General features: G+C 39.4%; 1 long non-coding RNA gene across 23 annotated transcripts in view; it reads right to left on the reverse strand.

Annotated features, from left to right (window-relative positions):
* The window catches only part of LOC109366551 (uncharacterized), a 105,832-nt gene that overhangs the window by 40,204 nt on the left and 52,725 nt on the right, over positions 1 to 12,903 (reverse strand). For 17 of the 23 annotated variants that reach the window (XR_014882949.1, XR_014882973.1, XR_014882957.1 and 14 more), the window contains one exon: positions 3,786 to 3,875. The exons of 3 other annotated variants lie outside the window; for them this stretch is intronic. This is a non-coding gene — a long non-coding RNA (uncharacterized LOC109366551). Of the gene's footprint in view, positions 1 to 2,668; positions 3,162 to 3,785; positions 3,876 to 11,837; positions 12,507 to 12,903 lie in introns of those variants that run through there. 3 more of the 23 variants (XR_014882974.1, XR_014882967.1, XR_014882971.1) reach the window with 2 other exon arrangements.

Below are 12,903 nucleotides of genomic sequence, written 5' to 3' on the forward strand. Positions count from 1 at the left end.
AGATGTATCAAAAACATAGGACTGGGATTGGTGAAAGATGAGTTTTGTAGTATAGTCGTGAACATGGGATTCTGCTAGTTATTTGAACCTAAGATTTACAACCTCACATACTTTCCATACGTTTCTATGTACTCTGTTATTTGACAATAGCAGCCCTTGAAATCCATTATACTTGAGCGTAATCACTTGTCCAAGACACAGTTCAAGACCTTGGTACACACCAGATTATATGTTTTATACTATAATACTATTATGTTACGTACAGTGATAAATGTTACTGTTAAAAAAACAGCTCCTTTACTGGCCAATACTTTGTACTAACCTGGCCACTTCTCTGCACTGGTGGGTACAGAACTTCAGTTAAAGCACAGATTGTACCTTCTTGCTTTTAATGCAATATTTACAAAATAAATATTAACTTGACAGAGTTTTGTTTTACTGATTTTACATACCTATCTAATCAAAGAGCTTTAATGCCAATGTGTTCTCTGTGCTTGAAGCAGAACAATAGAAAGAACAGTGGAAGGACAATCAGTACCCCATGTTACTTAACGCTAGTACACTTATTATAGTCAGTATAAGCAACAACAGCCTGTTTTATGCTTCAGTGCAGAACCTTAAGAGAGTCTGGATCACCCTTGCGTAGGCAGCCCAGCTTCTTGTCAAGGTTTAGGTCCTCCTAAAAGACCTCAGAATGATAAAAAATTGTAAATGCTATAATTACCTCCATTTTTCAGATGAGGAAATGGAGTTAAGAAACCTAAGTCTACATCAGCACTAGGAAGTGAACCTAGAGCCTGTGATTTCATCATATAACTGTTTGGCAGATAGTAACTTACGTAGGACGTTAACTCCTGCCATCACAATGTCCTTTCTGTTTCATATTTACTTGCCTTTGCTTGCCTTTCTGAAATCCTAGCAGTTGTCCACTCTTTCTGTTCTGACCTTTTGTTCTTTGTAGTGAGAATGGCTGAAGAGAAGTTGTGGCCAAGTCAACTGAATGCATAACTGCAGGGAAGGAGCCTGCCATAACTGGGACATATAAGCAGCCAATATTTCCTTCCTCACAGAGAAGTGCTCTTGTTCTTTCTGAAGCAAATTAGGCTGTCTATACAACTCATATCTGGAAAAAAAAAATCTGTGCTTTCCCTAAATGGGAAAATAAGCATGGAAATAAGTCCTGGAAACACTGAATTCATCTACCAGTCATTAGCAAGATTACACTGGTGAAGACCACGGGCTATTGAAACCACTCAAAAAGTTTGTACTGCACTGAATCTCCCTTTATTAATTTGTTGCATGCTACCTAAATTTCAGGTTGCACATTTTGTGGTGCAGATGTTGTTTTGATGATTTTGATGATTATTAGTCTGGACAACAAAGGGTCAACATACCCTCTTCGAGAGCCTGACCACAACAAAGAGGATGAATAATCATCAGTATGAGTTTGTAGAATGAGCGTGTCTCATACACCAACTGCCTTAAAGCTCAGTCATCAAGGCATTCCCAAAGACGTGCATTAACAACTCCTCTAAGAAGCAGGATAATAGGGGTTGAATGGCATTTCTGCTCTACTTTTCTCTTTCACTTTGAATCCATTCAGGCACCTTGAAGCCACATGTAGAAGCTTCAGTGACACTCACTGGAGAACGCTGAGCTGATTACTTTCTGCTTCATGGGCTGCTGAGACTCCAGACACGAGGTTCTTTATGGTACTGATTACCCTTGTATTTTAGCCTATTAAGCATTGCAGATCTGCTGAGCTATCCAACTTTTATTCAGAAAGCTAAAAACCTGTACCATCATCCAGCACTCTGCAGATGCCCCAGATACTACGGCAGCACAATCACTCTACTGTTTAGAGTACTTTGTTCTTGTCTCTGTGAATCATGGGGTGTCACATCATGGAACGTGTTGCTAAAGTGGGAGGTAACCCAACATGACATGGCATAATGGGCCTGCGGGTACAGGGAAGAGGGTGGGAAGGGAAATACAGCTAGACCCATATCTGATGAAAAATCAGTGACCAAAAATTAAGTCAAACAGTTACTTGTATTTTATCAGATCATGTAAAAAAAGAAAAAAAAAGAAAGAAAGAAAGAAAGAAAGAAAGAAAGAAAGGTCAATTCTTGTGACCTAAAAGCAAAGTAATTTGATTTGATACATGTAAAAATTTAGACTGTTTATTTGTATTTCAAATAGATTGTAACTTTTGCTGATCCAAAATATATCCCACCTTTGTCAACATTACCAGGCTCCGTTAAACTGAAATGTTCTGTAGAAGTCTTTCAGTCTCACAAAGTTCAGAACAGAACAGGGATAAGCTTCAAAACCTATAGGTTTCCATCAGGAAGGTACATGATTGCCCACTGCTTCCAGCCTCACAGCCTCTTGGCAGCAAAAGGCTACCAAGTTCCACCAATCTCTGATCCGTCCTGGGATCAGAGCTTCTTTTCCCTTTGAGAGGATTTCAACACTAGCAGTCCTTATTCCACAGCAGTCCAGAACCAGCAATCAAAGTACTAAAATCATTTGTGGAATGTCTTCTTTTTCCACACAACTCTACTCAAATACCATAGAATGAGCTAAGCTGACTGGAGATCTGCTGTTACAATGGTGCATAAGATCAGTTCCATGGGATATATTTAGGTTTTAGCCACACACCAGACTCCTTGAGAGTCCCTCTTTTTTTTTCTCTCTGCACCAATCCCCAAGTACTTACAGCAGCAGGCAGTGAGGAGTCTCTCAAGAGAGGCATATATTAGCCTACAGCCTTACTATCCTCAAGAGAGAAGTACTTTCCACATCCTAGAGTAATTGTTTTTAATTGCAAAACATCCTCTGCCTAAATAAAAATAAGATTCCCCTTGGCAGACTTAGACAGGGCAATGATTATTTATTATTTGCAATATCATTACACATAGGAACTCAGTCATGAATCAGAATCCCAAGGGCCATCTTGCTGCGTACAGCTGAATCTAAATGTAGTTTTTAGCCTTCCATTTCTATTCAAGTTCTTCAGTAAGCTGGTTGTTGCTTTAGAGAAATGGGTACACACAGCAAAGAGCACTGGAAAGCCATTTCCTACAAAGTGCTTGTCTTCTGTTAATGTGATACTTGTTCCACTGAGTGTTTTTGAATGATATGTACAGGGTTAGTTCCTGACAATAGAATAAAGGGGTAGAAGAAACACTTCAAATGGCTGAGAAGCTTTCAGAGGGCAGAGAAAAAAAAAAAATCAAATAAACTAACAACAACAACAAAAACACCAGAAAAGTACAAAAAAAAATTACAATCTGTATTAACCATACTATAACCATACTGGATGCAAAACTTTTTGCTTTTGTCAGTCCCAGTTCTTAATTCAGTTTTGTTTTCAGTATTTCTGATAAACCTTCAAAACAAAAGTCTAGATTCTTTTTTTTTTTTGTAATTTATCATTATCATACAACATTTTCTTGCAGTTCATCATTTGCTTCTAAAAGGTAACTCAGAATAAAAGAGCTACATGGTACTGTGTCCCATGTTTAAAGAAGATTTAAAGAAGACTTTTTCTCCTCAGTTCCAAGACTACCAGCTCTGCCATGTAGTCAAGACTACCAGAGGAATTCTTGCTAGTTCTGTGTCTAGCCCCATCCCCATACCAACAGAAAATTCTCTTTCCAAACAGTCACTTCCTTCAGAAAAATACTTCAGTAGCTATATACTGTCTCAGTAATCAAAGTGCTTATCAAATTTAGTAGGCCTCCAAAATCTGCCTGTAAGTGCACTGACTGATGACTCACCCTTATGTTGCAGATGAGAATGAAGATGGAACAAAATCAGCAACTCACTGCCTCATTGCTGAGTTGGCAGAAATCTCAGAAACCATAGCTCTGAATATGAGAAAACAAAAGAAAAAAAAGCAAAGTAAATCTCCCTGCTTTCCAGACAACCAACCCCATTCAGCTTTGAGGAATTACTTGCTGGATGTCTTCTTAGACAGAAGTTTAAAACGTGTTTTAAAGAATAAAGGGCAGACTTGATGCTATTGTCTGCTTCGTGGGCTAACATCAGCCCCCTTAACTTTGTTGTTGTGTGAATGTTTATAGTAGGCATCAGCTATGTTTTTTTATATTTTCCCACCTATTTGCCAGTTGCTGTGTAAAACTTTGCTATGTTTTGAAAAGATGATTTAGTGGGATCAATCAGATGTTCCTTTTGCGTGGAATCTTCAGCCTGGGTGAGCAAAGGATGAACATTTGTTCTTGTGGCTTTGAATACATTTCCATTTACATACAGTCCTTTCAATGACGGGAACAGAATTTCTCCTTCCAACAAGCTTCTGAGACTGGCCACAAAACTACATTTCATTTTTTGCTGCACTTAATAATTTTTTTCTGTATCTGTGTTTTCTTTGTTAAGCAACATGGTAAAACAATATCAAGAAGCCTTCTAAGCTTACACGCTTGGTATATTTTAAATTTTTCATTAGAACATAAAATAATCAAATAATTCTTTCACTCTTTGCTTGCAAATTCTGAATGGATTCTTCTTGGATCACATGGAAGAAATTCTTATTAAACAGAATATGCTTCTTCCTCAGGGTGATAGGTTATATACAGAGATTTTTCATCACAATGAAAACTGCTCCATTTACTGCCAACCATATGTAAAGCAAGAAGAAAGGTCTGGCCTTACTGACTCCTAGCAGACAGAAAGTGGAGACTGAATGGAAAAATACATACATTATAAATATTCTTTTTAAAACAGTTCTACAGGAATTAATGAGTGAGGAATTGAAAAATTATATTTAAAAACTCATTAGCCAGCGATGCAAGTATATATCCTTTTGAAGATCATATTTTGAAGTTAGATTTGTGGATTTTAACTCTAGAGTTCTAGCATGCTGCATAGTACAGACGGACAGTCATTTCTGAATCCACTCATACCTTAAATCCAAATTTATCCAGAGTGACAACAGTGATTCCATGCACTTGACAATCTGAGGAGTAGGCTGGTTTGGGAAAAATATGTGAATTTTTACAGCAGTTTTTAGACCTTTCCAATGTCCAGAGAATCTAAAATACCATTTTTTTTCCCCCAAATGACCAACCTGGTCTCAAACATTGATAGTACACTTGGTTCTCTAAAGCATTCATTTGATATATTTATGACCTATCATTCTTAGGCCATTAGTGGGTTGAAGTTTTCATTTCTGAGTATATCATCTTTGTTATGGTATATAAGGATTACTTTTGTTATATATTACCACTGAAGGAAGGTCTAATTGTCTATCTTGCAATTCTTAATCTGGGGTTTAAAGGCTTGCTGTAAACTTATCCTAATGAATGTGGAAGAAACACATGACGAAAGAGAAAAATCAGATCATGTTCTTGGATACGAGAATGTTTTGTGATCTTCCCTCTTTTTATATTTTGATCACAGATGTTATTGTTTTTTTTTTTGTTCGATGTAAAGTGTGACAGACTTGAAAAATGAAGTAAATCTTGCCTTGAGGAAGGAAGAGTACTAAAGAAGCTTTCAGATCAAACTATCAATGATATAACAAGACTTTTTGTGTATCTGTGTATGATCTAGAATATACTTGTGTAGTCTGCTATTTTATATTTTTATAAAGAATGAAAAAACATATAAATTTTTGCAGATTCTGTTGCAAAGTAAACTGTTGTCCTAGTTTTGAGACTTTTCCCTTGGGAAGTACAATGGGCACGTCTCATACAAACCTAAAATATCTAATGCAGTCACAGAAGCCAACTGCATGTAGTTTGTTTTATTAAACTCTGTGGCTAATTTTTGTCCTTATGGCATATCACTGATGTTGTGCAGCATTATTTATGGTGAGCTGTTTGAATCTTTGATTACTCCACTGATGCTTGTAACTCCAAATCTTGCAGTGGCACTGCATCTAGGTCATGAGTCAGCAAGACTAAAGGTATGGAAATAGGAGGCAAGGATCTCTGTCTCCTGAGTACTCACTTGCAGCTTAGCCTAGGTCCATACCAGTCACTAATATAATATTCCAAGGGATCTATTTCATTGCACAAGCGGAGCTGCTCCAAGAGGACACCAACAGTGGGTCAATTTCCGTGGCCCTCAAGATCTCCATGCTGCCTATCTTTGACGCTCCTGAACCTTACACATCAGACATGCACCAGCTTTCCTCTTTTCAGGCATTCTGCTAGACAAAAAGTGAAAACTGGTTGAGCAAGATGGCATTCAGTCTGGCAAGACCCCATCTCCAAACCGTTGATGTAGATATAGGGACACGGTGGGGTTAACGGTGCTCAGGATTGATCTGGGTAATGCATGACTGAGCAGAAAACACTATCATGAAGCCAGCCCTGTAACACTGGTGTTTGGGGTAACGTGTTTCAACTCACAGGCTGATTGATGTAACTAGTGCTGTGGTGTCTTGCTTCTCTCTGTCTCACTTTCCTTGCACTCCCTATACAAGAGAGTCTGCAAATATGTTACCAAGTACCCTGCAAAACTAGTATGTTTCCTTCTTTGGTATATTTGTTGTCATGTAGGTCAAAAATCTGTCTGCCTTTCTCACAGGACCAATACAAGCTATTGGGAGAATCATTCTAAACATCAAAGGATGCAGATCCTGCAATCAACTCTCAGCTTCGCATAAGCACTGAAAGAATACAGTGAGTTTGAATATAGTGATATTTGCCCTTGCATGAAGATCTCCCTTCATGGGGTGGCCCAGCTAGTGAAGCTTTTCACCAGCTTCACAGAATGCTGGCACTTGCCAGTGGACATGGATTTGAATCTGAAATAGAAAGTGGTTTAAGTTACCTCTGTTTCATTCCTACAGCACTACTCTCCTATGATCTGTAGCTAAGATAAATTGTTCTTCTGTGGGAACGTTACTTACCTTAACAGTACTTCTCAAAGCAATAAAGATCATGGTAGAAGACAATCATCAATTCAAATCACATTAGCCCTACAGAAACTCAAAGAGATGGACTTCTGTGGGGTTATTTTTGGGGGACATCACATTTGAGGTTTAGAACTACAGATTCAGTGTTTGTCAGAATTGTGAAAATCCCTCTGCTGGCTGCATGCCCTGGAACAGCAATCACAAATTAAGGAAAACACAATAAAAGGTTCAAAATACTGAAAGTTTCAGTGACTGTAACTCATGCTCAATGGGAGGCTAACTAGCTATTTTAAAAGTACCTTTTTACTGTTTTTTATCAATATGGAAATGTTAGTCCTACAATGCTGGAAAGCCATAATTCTAGCAGAGACAGATTTTCCCAACAATGAGAAATTGCCCAAATTATATTCCAAAATGCCTTATGAATAGGAGACATGATAATTTTGCCATTTTAATCTACAGGCAAATATATTCATTTATTTTTATTTCTTTAATGTAAGGTTCCAGTCTGAAGTATTTTGTATTACTTTGGAGGGTGGAAAGAGAGGGCATAAGAAAGAATTGTTGTTATAAAGTACTTTGAACATTTTTTTAAGGCCAGCACCCAGACCTATGCTCAAGGGACTAAGACTGCAAGCTGCCATTCCCCATCACAGCAGTGGGAAGAGTGACGTGATGTGATTTGGCTCTCAGTCCAGCCCCACTGCAATAAGCATTTTCTGTGACAAACCTCACCTGGGCAGACCAGAGGGACCCTAAAGAGCTCAGCGTGGTGGAGGCAAAGATGTCAGAGCAACACAGAAGGAGAAACACGTCTCAGAGGCAGCCACCTATTGTCTGAGTTGCCTTTGGCAAGCAGGAGGGGCACCCACCATACACCGAGAGGGGAAGAAAGGCTTTAGGGGACCTGTTGCATTGCTGGACATCACCCGCCTCTTTGACAGTAATTACTTGCACATTCACATCTGAGCCTGTTCTTCAGTTCAAACCCAGTAAGATATTTCTCTTCCTTGTTTTCTGTCCTCATTTCACCTGGGGTGAAGCACAGTCTTTATTCCCACCAGCTCCATGTAGAAGACCTTAAAAAAACCCTGTGTCATTGGAACAGTATCTGGCCACTGACATCACAGCACCCACACTAGTCACACTTACAGTGTATTTGTTGACTCAGAAGTAACATAAAATTATATGTGCCTATGCGGAGATCTAACGGTTCTATTGATTTATATCATAATTTCATTGATTTCTATCAGAAATATAAAGCTTAATATGTCAGGGCAATTTTGCTCTTGAGTCCCAGTGCACACTGTGATAGAGACAGCTGTTCGCATTTCCTCTCAAGACTCAGACAACTTGACCTGGATACATGTCCGGATGTGAAGCCTCAGTCTGCCTACGGTGCTATGAAAATCCATGCTTGTAGGTGGCTGCCACACAATGGCAAAAGTTTGGCTGTCTTGGAGTGTGATCTGTACTGTAGCTTTCCACCCTGAAGTGAACTAGCCCCTGCCAGCCACAGGTCCACTGTTAGTGTTGCAATGAAAAAAGGTTTCTGTTATCATCGGTGATACACCTTTGAGGCTTTTTCTATCTGTTGAGTCTGAGCAACCAAACGCTGTTTTGGATATACAAACACAGATGCATTAACACTTCAGTCTCTTATTTTATTTTCAAGTCTTTGGGAAGAAAATTAATAAGATGTAGCTGCAATTTCCATGCTACATTTTTCCAGAATGCAATGTTTTCTCCGAACTAATTCCTGTGCCAGAGTTACTCTGGCTGCAGCTAGTGGAGGTTGCACTGACAGTCTCAGGAGCAAATTAGCAGCCTCTTTCACACCTCAACTTCTGTCTTTTAACAACCTGTGCTTTGTTTGTGCCAGGATTGTTTGCCAGCTGAAGCCTCAGCATACTCATTTCTGCCATGGAAATAAATGGGCAACACAGCATCCTGCTGCCTGAAGTACACCTTCAGAAGGGACAAAAAGCAGTGTTGCTGGCAGCAACAGAAGAGCACATGGGAATGCTGGGACAGGGATGATTATGGTGAAAAAAATACTGAATCTATACAAAGTCAGTGTTTTCATGAAATATACCTTAACAAGGATATTTGAATCAAACAGTACAAAGATGTTCTGCCCTTAAAATGGGTTTTACCTCACAATCACAGTATTTAAATACTTTTTGCAGTTTTCCATGAGAAATACTTGTGCTTAAGCACAAGGGAAGATATCAATGGGTAAAATAACTCTGAATAGAAGTAATATCTGTATTATGATACAGAGATGATTTTTGGAAGGTAGATAAATAACCTAAAGCATTTCCAGAATAATACCTCTCCAGTCATCCAGTCTCTGCTTTCTCTGAATGAGAACCATGCTGAAAAGAGCTCAGGATCTCCCTTTGAAAATCATGCTCAAGTCAATGGGATCCAATGAGTTGCAGACCAAACTACATGTACGACACTCTCTGCAGATAGAACTGTGCAGGTGTTTTACTCTTCTGTCTGCATGTTCTTTTGATTAAAATTTTCTTGGGGTCTTTTGGTCACTTGGAGAAGGCATTGGGCTTATAAATTATTGAGCATTCTGCCTGCACACAAACAGATGTTTGATCATTGGCCCGTGCCTAAACAGTGATGCTAACCTAAAGCCCCTGTGTTCTTTTCCCTTCATGCAGAGCTTCACACAGAGAAGCTGAAGAAAGAATTTCCAATTAAAAAAAAAGCCTTCCACAGGCAAACAAACCCAGAGTCTTTCAAATCTGAGCTGTCATAAAATAAAAACACAAATGAACTCAGGAATATTCTAGAAATTTATAGTGCTTCCAGTGAGGCCAAACAAATAGTCATAAAAGACAGGGCTTGTGCATTCAGTGCTTCACTTAGCCTCCTAAGAACTATTAGCCCACTGTTGCATATAATAGAGATACCCAACTGGTTCTATTTTACATTAAGTAGTTGTACGCTAAGCCATGACTAGATGCACAATGAATTGCAGATTAAATCTTAAGAAGCTGTGTGACCTACCAGATAAGGCACATTACCAGGGTCCAGAAGAATTGGATTCTGCTTCTGGCTGACTTCAGCATATCTATTTCTCCCATCTGTGCCTCAGACCCCAATCAGAAGTGCAAGAGAACAGCTTTCTCAGAGCAATGCTCTTTAATGCATAAAAAATTATGTTACTGCAACTTGCAAAATGTTTGGGGTTATACCTGCCTTTGCACATGATAATGTGAAAATGACAGTGGGATGTCTCTGCTCCAGGAATGAGAAGCATTAAGAGCAAGTGTCCCTGTACTCATTTTCTGGGCACATGAATAAGATACTGAGGTACCAAAAGGTGTGCAGTATAATTTCCCTCTTTTGTTTTCTACTAGCAGTGCAGCCCTTTCCTTGTATGCCAGTGATCTACTTCCTTGTTTCAGGAAAACCCTCTTTCTGCAGTAAAGATCTATACCAAACCACTGAGTGTTCAAGGCAGGGGAGCATAGAGAGGCAAAAAAAATTATTATATGTGTTTCTCTAGATGAAAATATAAATGTCTAGCCAAATGAGCAAATCTTTCTTAAGTATTTTTACCCAATGTGAAGAAGATGATGGTTACGTGTAACTTGTTGCACTGTGACCCTACTGCCAAATGAAGCCTACAAACAAGGTTTGTACTGGAGATCACTTCTACATTTCCATCAACCAGTGATGATGGTCAGATGGTCAGATGGTCAGTATACCTCCCTCATATAGGTTGTCTGCCGATCACTTTAGCCTGGCTGTCTGAGAAATAGAGAAGAGCTCTCAGCTTTTGAGAGCTAAGATTCAGTGCTCCATTTTAAGCACAATTAAGTTTTGATTCTATCATTCCTTTCAGCTTATCCTTCCATTTTTTCCTTCTTCTTTATCATCTAAACTCATTCTATTACACTATTTTGGCCATGTCTGGTTTGTATGCTTCATTCATTTATGAGAAAGATTCTTTCTCTAGTTTAGCCATGGTACTCAAGCATATCCCCAACATGCTACATTTTTTTAAATAAATATTCATGACTTTCACTTCTGTCCACTGTGTTCCACAGGGTGGAGCTCCTTTAAAGCATCCTACCAGCAATTTCATTACCCACCCCCAAACTTCCCTTTTCTGCCCATTTAAAAAAAAAAAAAAAATTGTTACAACACTTATTGTACCATTTCACCATCAGCTTGAGCCTGCAATAGAGAACATTGCCAATAAAAAGGGCTCTTCTCCATCACACATATAGATCTCTCCTTTGAGCCTCTTTCTTGTCCCCCCATCTTGTGCCAGCCAGCAGAAACAATTCTGTGGCTATCCAGTGAAGAATCAGGAAGCTGACGTGGATAAAAATAACTATATTTTGCTCAGTTAGCTGTTTTCTGCATCAATGCTTGTTCTGGGCTGGAGTAGTTGGTTAAGGGAGGTGGCACAGGGGACACGGAAACAGGAATTATCAGCTGGAGAAAACAACAGGACAGGGCTGACTTTTTTGGCAGCACTTCTGGTTTCTGCTGGCTTCAAGTGTTTGTGAAGCCATGGTGCCAAGCCCTTAGCCCCGCCACCTCTCATGGAAAGATGCATTAGCTCATTGTTTCCTTGTGCCCCTCTGTCTCAGTGTTTCTGTCCTACTGCATCTTGCCTTAGCAAGGTTTCATTAGTGGGGGGGACTGCTGCCATTTGACCCAGCAAATCCCATACTGCTGTCCGGGGAAAATCATACTGTCATTTACACAGGGGAAAGGCTACATCCCATCAGAGTCACAGTGGCATCTGGTGTTGGCATGTTTGGTTTTAGTTTTAAGACAAAGTCATTCTTTTTATCTGCCAGTTGGCATGGTAAATTTTTAGAACATGTTGGATTTTGCACGGTGATTAAAATAAAAATACTAATAATTACAGTAATAGCAATAAGTAGTACATGCAGTAAGAGAAATGTTTCAGATAATGCCAAATGCATTTATTAAAAAAAAAAAGAGTTGTAATATTTCTTCATAAAGAAAAAAAAAATCAGCTTCCTGTAGTTCTTAAGATAGATATCTCTTGCCACAGATGTGCCTGCACAAAAATAAATAAATAAATAAATGGTTTACTGAGATGTTGCCTCTCTCTTCTTGGAGCACCTAAACTTAAAATATGCTTTTTCTCTCTGAGCTTCCAGGCAGTTTTCCATATGCCTCCCGTATCATTTTTCATCCTCTGTTTTTTTCTTTAGTCTTAAGAGGTATGAGCAGTTATCCTTGTGATACAAACCGTTATTCTTTCAAGGAAAAGAGGCAAGTTTTGCTGCCTTGGCAAATCATTTCCCACAGCCACAGAGCCCACTGATCTGCAGTGTTCCTGAGAAGACTTTAGCAGAGCAGCTTCTTTTCTCTCTTCCCCTCAGCTGTTCAGGTGAAACAGTATCTAGGAGTTCTTTCACGTGGCAGCGGCAGGAGCAGAGGAACTTCTCAGGCTGAATTAACAGCAAAGAAGGCAAAGGATCTGATGGAAATCCCGGGGAATGCAAGGCATCCCCAGTATCATTAATACTCTTTACTTCCTTCCTTCCTGATGATGGGAACAGGGCCTCCCCAGGTCCTGCAGTCCCCTTGGCAGTAAAGTAACCTGTAAAAGCAGCAGGACAGGCTTATCAGTGGAACTTCCTTCCTCCCTGTAGATGATCCCTACTCCCCACACAGCCATTCAGCTCTAGAATTGTTTTGGTGCACATTCCTCCTAGGGAAGGGAAAATTCATGTCTTTCTTTATGCTCCAAGCCTTAAATAAGGAAAAAGAAGCATCAAAGAAAAAGGAAAAAAAAAAAGTTATTTTGACAGTTTTGAACCACGTGTCCTGGGAATGTATGACCCACAGACAGGACAAATCCCAGTCCCAAGTAAATCCTCCCTCCCAGACACAAAGTACAAAACTGTAGGAGGCCTCAGAGCCATATGTTTCTACATAGTAAACCCATTCTCTTCATCCAAATCACTTGCTAATGGAGACATACCTACTGTTATGTG

The sequence above is a fragment of the Meleagris gallopavo genome, chromosome 1 (assembly GCF_905368555.1).
Source record: "Meleagris gallopavo chromosome 1, MGAL_WU_HG_1.1, whole genome shotgun sequence".
Lineage (NCBI taxonomy): Eukaryota > Metazoa > Chordata > Aves > Galliformes > Phasianidae > Meleagris > Meleagris gallopavo.